This window comes from Panthera pardus, unplaced genomic scaffold (genome assembly GCF_024362965.1).
Source record: "Panthera pardus isolate Hobbes unplaced genomic scaffold, ASM2436296v1 HiC_scaffold_17, whole genome shotgun sequence".
In the NCBI taxonomy this organism is placed as follows: domain Eukaryota; kingdom Metazoa; phylum Chordata; class Mammalia; order Carnivora; family Felidae; genus Panthera; species Panthera pardus.
The window spans coordinates 58,419,874-58,430,581 of NW_026526732.1; the positions used below are offsets into that span (position 1 = coordinate 58,419,874).

Genomic DNA, 10,708 nt, shown 5'->3' on the forward strand with positions numbered 1-10,708 from the left:
ACTTGTTTCAGTTCAAATTTATGATACAGTAATTTTTATGAAGATTTCTTTTAGGCAATAAAACTACTATTACATACTCCCAGTGTTATTTTTTGGAAACTGATGAAATCCAAATATTATTTCTGTTTAAAATACATAAGATTAGAAGAAAAATAAGATGTTTGTTCAACAACTTGACTTAAAAAATATATTCACCTTTTATTCTTTTTAATGAATCCAACAACTAGATGATGAACGTGGCTTGCCTCCTTTTTGAATTAAAGAAATTAAAATTCAGAGTGATTTAATCTTAGAAATGAGAGGGATTAAAAACTTAACTGTGAAATTTAACCAACTTAATTTAAACAATGCAGTTAATACATCTGAAGGTCAAGGATTGATTCCATTTAAAGAGTCAACCTTTGGAATTAGTTAAATATATATTTGAGCCCTGTTCCTGCTGTTTACTAGCTGTGTGATCCCGGGCAATTATTTAAATTTCCTGAACCTCAACTTCACTATCTATAAAATGAGGATAACATCTAGAATGACAATTTTTATGAAGGGTAGAGATAACATATATCTTTCTTAGAACAGTACTTGATGTACAGTTGGTATATTTTGATAACAAGGTCATGTCATATAACTCCTAACTGAGTAAAAGGTGGGTAAAAACTGAAGGATTTAGAAATGGGCCCAAAGATATTTCTACTAATTTTTTTTCAATTTTTTTAAATGTTTGTTTGTTTTTGAGAGAGAGAGAGAGAGACAGACGGACAGAGCATGAGCAGGGGAGGGGCAGAGAGAGAGGAAGACACAGAAATCTGAAGCAGGCTCCAGGCTCTGAGCTGTCAGCACAGAGCCTGACTCAGGCCTCAACCCCATGAGCTATGAGATCATGACCTGAGCCTAAGTTGAACGCCCACCCTACTGAGTCACCCAGGCACCCCTCTACTAAATATTTTTGAAGACATTTAATTCCAAAACTAATTTCTTCTTTTACAATAGCCATTGGTGTAGATTTAGACAAGTATGTTTGAATTAATCAAAATATAGTACTAATCACAGAAATTATGGACCATAACTATCTAGTAATATAGTAAAAGAACTTCTCATCTGAGGATATCATGAGAAGTTCTTTAACATCTTTATATAAGTCCTACTTTTATTTCAGTTATGTCAGTGTCTCTCTAGGAAAATTCTTCAATATAATTTAGCTGAGGTTCCTATACTTCCAAGTATATTATACATGTAAACATACATGACGATTATTATCTCATGCCTCCACGAGAAAGGACACTAAGACGTATTTCCGCTTCTGAAAGTGAATTGTTCTCCCACAAGTCTCCCTTTAGTGTAGCATATCCCATGTCACTGTCATTGATAGGCTACATTTTAGTCAGAGTGACAGTGAAAACTTAAAGACACAAACAAAAACTTCCTTTTATCATAGAGAAAAGCAAGATCAGAATTAAAATTTCAGCAAATTACTTACTTTTCCTCAACTTTCAAGCCTGAGTTTTCCACTTCTAGTTTTTCCTATATTTAGATTACAGTTCAGCAACAATTTCCCTGTCATATTCACTGTCATACAGAAAATTAAAATTGCTCCTACCTTCTTAAGGCATTCAAATCCTTAGTGACAGCCTCTTGTGTGAGTTATCCTGGCAGTCAGTTTCCTAACACCTCTTTTTTGGTTTCTTCAGCAGACTGAGTGCTGCTGAAAAAGAACATTTTCTTCTAAATTTTTAAATGTTTTCCTATTAACTATTCTTTACTTCCTAGATATAGTGTCCCAAAAAGATACCCATAACATTAAAACATCTGAATATACTATATATTTATAAAAGAAAAATTATGAAGTTGGATTCTGAAAAATATAATGTTTCAGTACTTTAATGATTTCCCTGAAGCCTGCAATACCATTTTTAGAATTGGTGTTTCTTTCAAATTTGTCAGCTATTAAAGTGTAGGACTTCTTAGTTTATTAGTAATACAAATGTTATGACTGAATTAAAAAAGCTTCCCTAATCACTGAAAGGTCTTTGAAAGCTTCAAAGTAATTATATCTTGTAATTATCAGAAAGTAAAGTTCCCCAATCATTCTAACAGTCAGGCATTTACTAGTTCTGAGCCTGGAGCTATGTGTGGATAAGATTAGCTGCTAATTATAGGGAGGGGAAATAATTAAGGTGAAATAAATTTTTCTTTTCAACTTGCACGATATTTTTAATAAGGATGTTTTCTACCCTTATGAAAGCATTTCTAGAAGTCTAGAGGATGAAATGTGATTGCACTTCAGGAAGTAATGACAAGGAAGGTAAAGGACAGTGTTTAAATGTTAAAAGACAAACATGCTGAATAGTTATGTTCTAATGAGTAGTTTTAGTTTTATTACGCCAACTTCTCTAGTGAGTGGATTGAATTAAGATGCACAGGCTGACAAATAAATGCTAGTATTTTATGATTTAATAATTATTGCCATGGTGTCTGAAAGACTGACTTAGGTGATCTACTTTGTTTTAAATCATGTACTTTTAAATTACTTTCGAAGGAAATCAGTGATCTAGACCATTTTCCCTAAAATATCTTCTACTGAACACCGATTCTAATAAAAAGAAATATTTCACGTAATACAAAAATCACATGTATTTTGAAAATTCTTGGTTAAGTGAAATTATGTTTATTAATGGAAAGATTTATCATGTCTTGTTTTTGTACCTTAACTCTTCATTTGCATGTTATGTAACAGAAATTTCCCAAACATACCAAGCAAGTGATCTAGAGTTCTCTGGAGCACATTTTAAAATATACAGATCTAGATTTTATGCACTTACAAGCTTGAGAGATCAAGTAATCAAACTAATAATCCATGTGATAGTAGTTTCCTCAATTTCCACCTATACTTTGTGATGGCATTTAAAAATTCTAGGTTATGTTTTTTTATAACAACCTTTCTCAAATATTTCATCTTTTAACTACTTTTATACATTACCAAAGTGTTTAAAAATAGATGTTATCACTAATCTTATCTAATATTAAAATTAATATTTTTATATATAATAATAATTATATCACATAAATACATTAGTATTTTATATACTTTAATAAAGTTATTAATTCAGGTTGATTTCTAAAGACTATGAGGTGTGGTCAGATTCCACCATCAGTTTCTTCTCTGTGTCTCACTGCTAAATTGTGTCTCACTGCTAAATGTCTCTACATATCATTGAAAATGGCATCCAGGATTAGAGATATTGTGTCAGATATTTAGACATATTCAAATTTTTTTTTCAACGTTTTTTATTTATTTTTGGGACAGAGAGAGACAGAGCATGAACAGGGGAGGGGCAGAGAGAGAGGGAGACACAGAATCAGAAACAGGCTCCAGGCTCCCAGCCATCAGCCCAGAGCCTGACGCGGGGCTGGAACTAACAGACCGCGAGATCGTGACCTGGCTGAAGTCGGACGCTTAACCTACTGCGCCACCCATGCGCCCCTATTTAGACATATTCAAATAAAACTTGTGATAAAAAATTATGTTTTATTTTTTAAGATGATTATTTGTTTCCAACAGACTCAAAAGTGATGAATTTTATACAAAAGGTAGAATTTAAAATTTTTAACTTGGCAGACAAAAGTATTGTTTCCAATCCACTGCTTTTGCTCAGGCTTCTACAGAGTATTTCTTCATGATCTGCTGCAGAATTAGGAGTGATTGTAAAATATACTCAATAATCTATCAGTGTCTTTTCACCAATAAGGGAAGATATGTTGAAAAAGAAGAAAATGTCTGGCTATCAACCTATTTAGAACTCAATTCCATCTTTTGAAGATATTATCTTGCTGTCTTATCAACATTAAGAAACTGTGATCTTTCAGGCCTGAGAGTTCAGGCAAATGAGGATATATGAAAGTGTCATTGAGATTTGCCACCCAAGTACCACTTAAACTCATAGAAATGGGCTTTAGTGGCATTACTCATGTCATGAAGAGATTGTTCTATCTCATTCTTCAATTTCAAATCTCATGGAATTTCTAAGAAAATTACTGGCAGAAAGTAGTTAGTAGCAAAAACATATGCGCATAGACCACATTTTTTTTCAGAATGCTGAAAAAGTGTATCCTCAGTGACCAAGAATTAAATCCATTTACAGCATTCATTGTTTTTTCTAAGACTGATGAAGAAAGAGGATGCACAGTGATTTATTTTTCTCTGAGAATAAGACTAGGTATTATTGGAATGCACATAAAATTTTATTTCATCGTATTCAAATGGCTTTCCTTGTTGCACACACAGCCAAAGCATCATCAGGACTGATACTAGTGCATTTTCTAGTTTATATTATGACCTACAGCGTAATCGTTAACTAAATAAAAACATAAATTTTGCTGTTACATAAATTATTAGTGCAAGATAAGAAATTGTCTTGCTCTTCTCCCACATAAATGTGTATAGTGCATGCAGTAAGCATTGATTCAATGAGGTACATTAAACACTTTTCTTACAATGTATAGCAAGGGATATCAATATGTATGATCATAATGGCTCTAATGTTTTATGGACCAGTGATACACAACGTAGAATGGACTTTTCAGGTGGAAGTGTAGGTAAAATACATTCTTTAAAATTGTGATTTCCTGTTTTTACTGTGAAGTTTCCATTAATATTGAAAGAAGAATTTATATTTTTGTTCTCTTCTCTATCTTGATTTACAAACGTTATCTATTTCGTAGTTTAAAACATTACCTTGAAGTTGTTATATTAAGGACTCCATTGGTTGCCCTGAAAAATCAGTGTTATTTTTGGAAAATAAAATGAAAGCTTTTATGGTTTCATGCTACTGTGTGTCAGTATCATCTAGGATTGGAGGGGTTTTTGTTTGTTTGTTTTGTTGTTGGATTTTTTTCATTTTGAAATGCTGTGACATCATTCTAAATTATATTTTGTGTTACTACGTAATTTATAAGTACTTTTTCAGTTCATGGATCACTTTTCAGACATTCATACACTTTTGCAAATTGAATCTCTCCAGTGGCAGAATAATTGTGCCAGTTATCCCCTACCCCCACCGCAGATCCATTACAGGCCTTTGCCTGTCCTGCTTTTTGCCTGTTTGGAATAAACCACCTTAGCTCTCTGTTGTGAGGAGGATACTGGTTGGGTTTAGCCGCTGGAAGGCAGCACACAGAGATGAAGGAGTAGGGAGAGAAAGAAATCAGTATATTTATTTCTGCTTTCCTTGCAGAATCTGCTTTTCCTTGCAGAATTTATTTCTGCTTTTCCTTGCAGGGTTCCTCCATCCCTCAGGAGGTCCTCCTGGATGGACACTTTCCGATTTTCACATGGCCTCAGTAGCATGATTTCTATGCTCTTCAACCTACTTCTTGACATCGCCAGTACTTGAGTGTCTTATCTTCCTTTATTTGTTCTTTTAGGATGCCCAACTTATAAAAATAAGTTGCAAATAAATATTGTATGCTAACACTCATACTTGGCATCCAGAGAATTGGTGTTCTGGAGAAATTAGGCATTTTTGGCAAGGTCCTAGGTACTTTGCTCACCCCACATTGCTTTGTACATTCATTCTCTCTCTGCCTCTCTCTTTTTCTCTCTCTCACCGTCTTTCGCTCTGCCTCTTGGCCCACATGTGAGTTCTCCTTCCAGCCCAACTGATTTCCTCTGTCCCACATGTACTATTCATTATCTTTCTTTCCTTGAAAACCAGGTCAGAGCTTCAGCAACCCAGTGATGTCCACCCCATATAAGTTGTTTCTGCTAAATGGTTGCATTACCTTGCTCTTTGTCCCTCAGTAGACAGCAAGCTCTTTGAGGACCACCCAGGAGGGAACTCACTTATTGAGGTTTAATTCCTAGAACTCTACCTTGTGCAGGGTAGGGCTCATTGTCTGAAGATGGGGAGGGCAAAGAAGATGCAAATGGCTGTAGGCCCTTATACCTTTGATACACACTGCAGGGCTTAGCATGGTGGCAATCACCAGATATTCCTTGATGAGGAGACAGCTTTCTTTGGTTGGGAAAAACTTGGAAACTCACATGTATCAGCTCGTTATCAACGTGTGGAAGGAGCTGTGGGGCCAGAGAGGACCCTGAGTTAGATGAGGAGGGAGGCCACTGGCTACATTCTCTCTTGTTTGCGTACCCTGAGTAATGTGGAAGATTGGAACGGTGTGGACAACACTCACATCTAAAGATGGTCAGCCTATCTAAAGGGAGTCATGGAACAGAGGAGTATGTACCAACTGAATGTGGGATTTTATGCCTCTTCCCATCCCAAATGTAATGAGGATTCAAAGACCTACACTTCTGACTTCTCTGTTCCATCAGCAAGTTCACTCCAGCATGCTGTGCTCTCAGACAGAATCGACTGTGACTTCTAATTATTGAACTTGCCTTGATGGCCATTAGTATATCTTCCTTTGTAAAACTTCTGTTCAAGTTTTTTGCTCATTTTAAAATTGGGTTGTTCATCTCTTTACTGTTGATTTATAAGTACTTTGTATATTCTGGGTTCAAGTTCATTGTCAGATATTTGTGCTACAAATATTTTTTCCCATCCCTTACAGGATCATCTGTTTTTCCTAGAAGTATTTGTTGAGCAGGAATTTTTAATTTTTATAATGTCTAAGTTATCAGTTTTGTTCTTGATGATTAGTGATTATTGGGATCTGCCCAAGAAATCTTTGCCTACCACGATTTCATAAAGACAGAGTCCTATATTTTATTCCAGAAGCTTCTGGTTCTGGATATTATATCTATGTCTATAATTCAGCAAAAATTTTAATTTTTATTTGTAGAGTGAGGTGGAAGGTGAGGTTCTGTTTTTTCAATATGGGTATCTGCTTTTTCAGCAATCATTTGTTAAGAAAACTTCCCTTTCTCCATTGAACTGACTTGGAACCTTGGTTAAATATCATTCAACCATATATCAGTGGGTCTGTTTCTGGAGTCACTAACCTTTAAATTTTGAGCAGCACACTCACCTGGAAGGTGGGCCTTTCAAGACTTCCTCACTTTCAATCTTTATTTATTTTATTTATCATTTATTTTATTTCTATTCCAGTATTCTTAGTGTAATCTTAATCTCCTTCACTTATTTCATCCATCTCCCACTCGCCTCCCCTCTAGTAACCATCAGTTTGTTCTCTATAGTTAAGAGTCTGTTTTTTGGTTTGTCTCTTTTTTCTTTGTTGATTTGTTTTGTTTCTTAAAATCCACATCTGAGTGAAATCATATGGTATTTGTCCTTCTCTGACTGACTTATTTCACTTAGCATAACACTCTCTAGATCTATCCATGTTGTTGCAAATGTCAAGATTTCATTATTTTCAATGGCTGAGTAATATTGGATAGTGTGTGTGTCTATGTGTGTGTAATATCACATTTTCTTTTTCCATTCATCTATTGATGGACACTTGGGGTGTATTCTTTATATTCTTTGACTAAATACCCAATAGTGGAATTGTTGGATCATATGAGGAACCTTCTGTCAGTGTGAGGTGATATCTCATTGTAGTTTTGGTTTGCATTTCCCTGATGATGAGTAATGTTGAGCATCTTAACATGTGTCTTTTGGCCATCTGTATGTATTCTCTGGAAAAATGTCTGTTCATGTCTTCTGCCCATTTTTTAATTGTATCATTTGGAGTTTTTTTGGTGTTGAGTGGTATATGTTGTTTATATATTTTGGATACTAGCCCTTTATCAGATATGTCATTTGCAAATATCTTCTCCCATTTGTAGGTTGTCTTTTAATTTTACTGATTGTTTATTTTGTTGTGTAGAAACTTTTTATTTTGATGTAGTCCCAATAGTTTATTTTTGTCTTTGTTTCCTTTGCTCCAGAAGACATATCTAAAAAAATGATCCTACAGCTAATGTCAAAAAAGTTAAAGCATGTGCTGTCTTCTAGGATTTTTATGGTTTCAGGTTTCACATTTAGGTCCTTAATCCAGTTTGAGTCGATTTTTGTGTATGGTTTAAGAAAGTGGTCCAATTTCTTTTTATTTTGCATGTAGCTGTCCAGCTTTCCTAATACCATTTGTTGAAGAGACTTTTACTTTGTTTCTTTTTTTTTCTTTTTCTTTTTCTTTTTCTCTTTCTTTCTTTCTTTTTTTTTTTCTAAATTAGGCTTCATGCCCAGTGTGAAGCCCACTGAGGGGCCTGAACCCATGACCCCAAGACCAAGACCCAAGATGGGATTAAGAGTCAGAAGCTCAACTGACTGAACCACCCAGGTGCCCGAAACTGTTTTTCCCATTGGATATTCTTGCCTGCTTTGTCGAAGATTAACTAATTATAATTGTGGGCTTATTTCTGGCTTTTCTGTTCTGTTCCATTGATCTATGTGTCTATTATTATGCCATTACCATACTCCTTCGATTACAATTGCTTTGTAGTATATCTTAGAATCTGGAATTGTGATACCTTCAGGTTTTTTTGTATTTGTTTTCCAAGATTGCTTTGGCTATTAGGGGTCTTTTGTGGTTCCATAGAAACTTTTGGATCATTTGTTCTAGTTCTGTGAAAAATGCTGATGGTATTTTGATAAGGATTGCTTTAAATCTATAGATTGCTTTGGATAGTATGGACATTTTATCAATATTTGTTCTCTCATTCCATGAACATGAAATATCTTTCCATTTGTTTGTGTCATATTCATTTTCTTTTATCATTGTTTTATAGTTTGAGTATAAGTCTTTCACCTTCTTGACTAAGTTTATTCCTAAGTTTATTATTTTTGGTGCAATTTTAAGTGGGTCTGTTTCCTTAATTTCTCTTTCTGCTACTTCGTAAGTAGTGAATAGAAATGAAATGGATTTCTATATATTGATTTTGTATCCTGTGACCTTACTGAATTCATTTATCCATTTTAGTAGTTTTGGTGGAGACTTTAGGATTTTCTATATATAGTATGATGTCATCTGCACATAGTGAAAGTCTTATTTCTTTCTTCCTTACTAATTTCGATGCCTTTTATTTTTGTGTGTGTGTCTGATTGCTGAAACTAGGACTTCCAGTACTATGTTGAATAAAAGTGGTGAGAGTAAACATCCTTTTCTTGTTCCTGACCTTAGGGAAAGGCTCTCAGTTTTTCCCCATTGAGTATGATGATGGGTTTTTCATTTTTGGCCTTTATTATATTTATGTATGTTCTCTCTAAACCTACTTTGTTGAGGTTTTTTTTTTTTTTTTATCATGAATGGGTATTATACATTGTCAAGTGCTTTTTCTATATCTACTGATATGATCACATGGTTTTTATCTTTTCTTTAAAAAAAAAATTTTTAATGTTTATTTTTGAGAGAGAGAGAGAGAGACAGAGACAGAGAGACAGAGAGAGGGACAGAGAGACAGAGTGTGAGCCAGGGAGGGACAGAGAGAGAGGGAGACACAGAATCTGAAGCAGGCTCCAGGCTCTGAGCTGTCAGCACAGAGCCCGATGTGGGGCTCGAACCCATGAACTGTGAGATCATGACGTGAGCCAAAGTTGAACGCTTAACCGACTGAGCCACCCAGGCGCCCCTATCCTTTCTTTTATTGATGTGATGATATATCATGTTGATTGATTTGCAAATATTAAAAGACCCTTGTACCCCAGGAATAAATCCCAATTGATCATGATGAATGATTTATTTTTAATGTATTACTGTATTCAGTTTGCTAATCTTTTGTTGAGGATTTTTGCATCTATGTTCATCAGAGATATTGGCATGTAGCTTTCTTTTTTGGTGGTGTCTTTATCTGGTTTTGATTTTGGGTGATACTGGCCTCATAGAATGAATTTGGAAGTTTTCCTTCTATTTTTTTTGGAATATTTGAGGAGAATAGGTATAAGTCTTCTTTAAATGTTTGGCAGATTTCACATGTGAAGCCATCTGGTCCTGGACTTTTGTTTGTTGGGAGTTTTTTGAACTGCTTCAGTTTCAGTGCTGGTGACTAATGTGTTCAAATTTTCCATTTCTTTCTGATACAGTTTTGGAAGGTTATATGTTTCTAGGAATTTATCCATTTCTTCTAGGTTGCCCAATTTGTTGGCAGATAATTTTTTCATAGTATTCTTTTATCATCTTTGTTTTTCTGTGGTGTCAGTTGTTATTTCTCTTTAATTTATGATTTTGATTATTTGAATCCAATTTTTTTGATAGTCTGGTTTATCAATTTTGTAGATCTTTTCAAAGAACCATCTCCTGATTTTATTGATTTGTTCCATGAGTTTTTCTTTGTTTTAGTTTCTATTTCTATTTCTATTTTATTTCTATTCTACCTTTTATTATTTCTCTCCTTCTACTATTTTGGGGTTTTATTGTTTTTCTTTTTTAGCTCCTTTAGATATAAGGTGTATTTGTTTATTTGTGATTATCCTTGCTTTTTGAGGTAGACCTGTATTGCTATGCACTTGCCTCTTAAAACAGTTGTTACTACATCCCAAAGATTTTTGACTATTGTGTCTTAATTTTCATTTAGGTCCATGTGTTTTCTTTATTTTCGCTTTAATATCTTGGTTGAACCAGTCATTGTTTAGTAGCACTTAAATAACTTTCATGTATTTCATGTATTGCATTCCTTCCAGATTTTTTCTTGTGATTGATTTCTAGTTTCATAGTATTTAGGTTGGAAAAGATGCATAGTATGATTTGTCTTTTTGAATTTTTTTTTTGTTTTTATTTAAAAAAATTTTAACGTTTATTTATTTTTGAGAGATGC

General features: G+C 34.2%; 1 long non-coding RNA gene across 1 annotated transcript in view; it reads left to right on the plus strand.

Moving 5' to 3' along the window:
* LOC109263467 (uncharacterized) overlaps window positions 1–8,222 on the plus strand; it is a 143,867-nt gene extending 135,645 nt beyond the window's left edge. Inside the window, exon 6 of the long non-coding RNA XR_002078223.2 lies at window positions 8,132–8,222. This is a non-coding gene — a long non-coding RNA (uncharacterized LOC109263467). The remainder of the gene's footprint in view (window positions 1–8,131) is intronic.
* The last annotated feature ends 2,486 nt before the right edge of the window (window positions 8,223–10,708 follow it).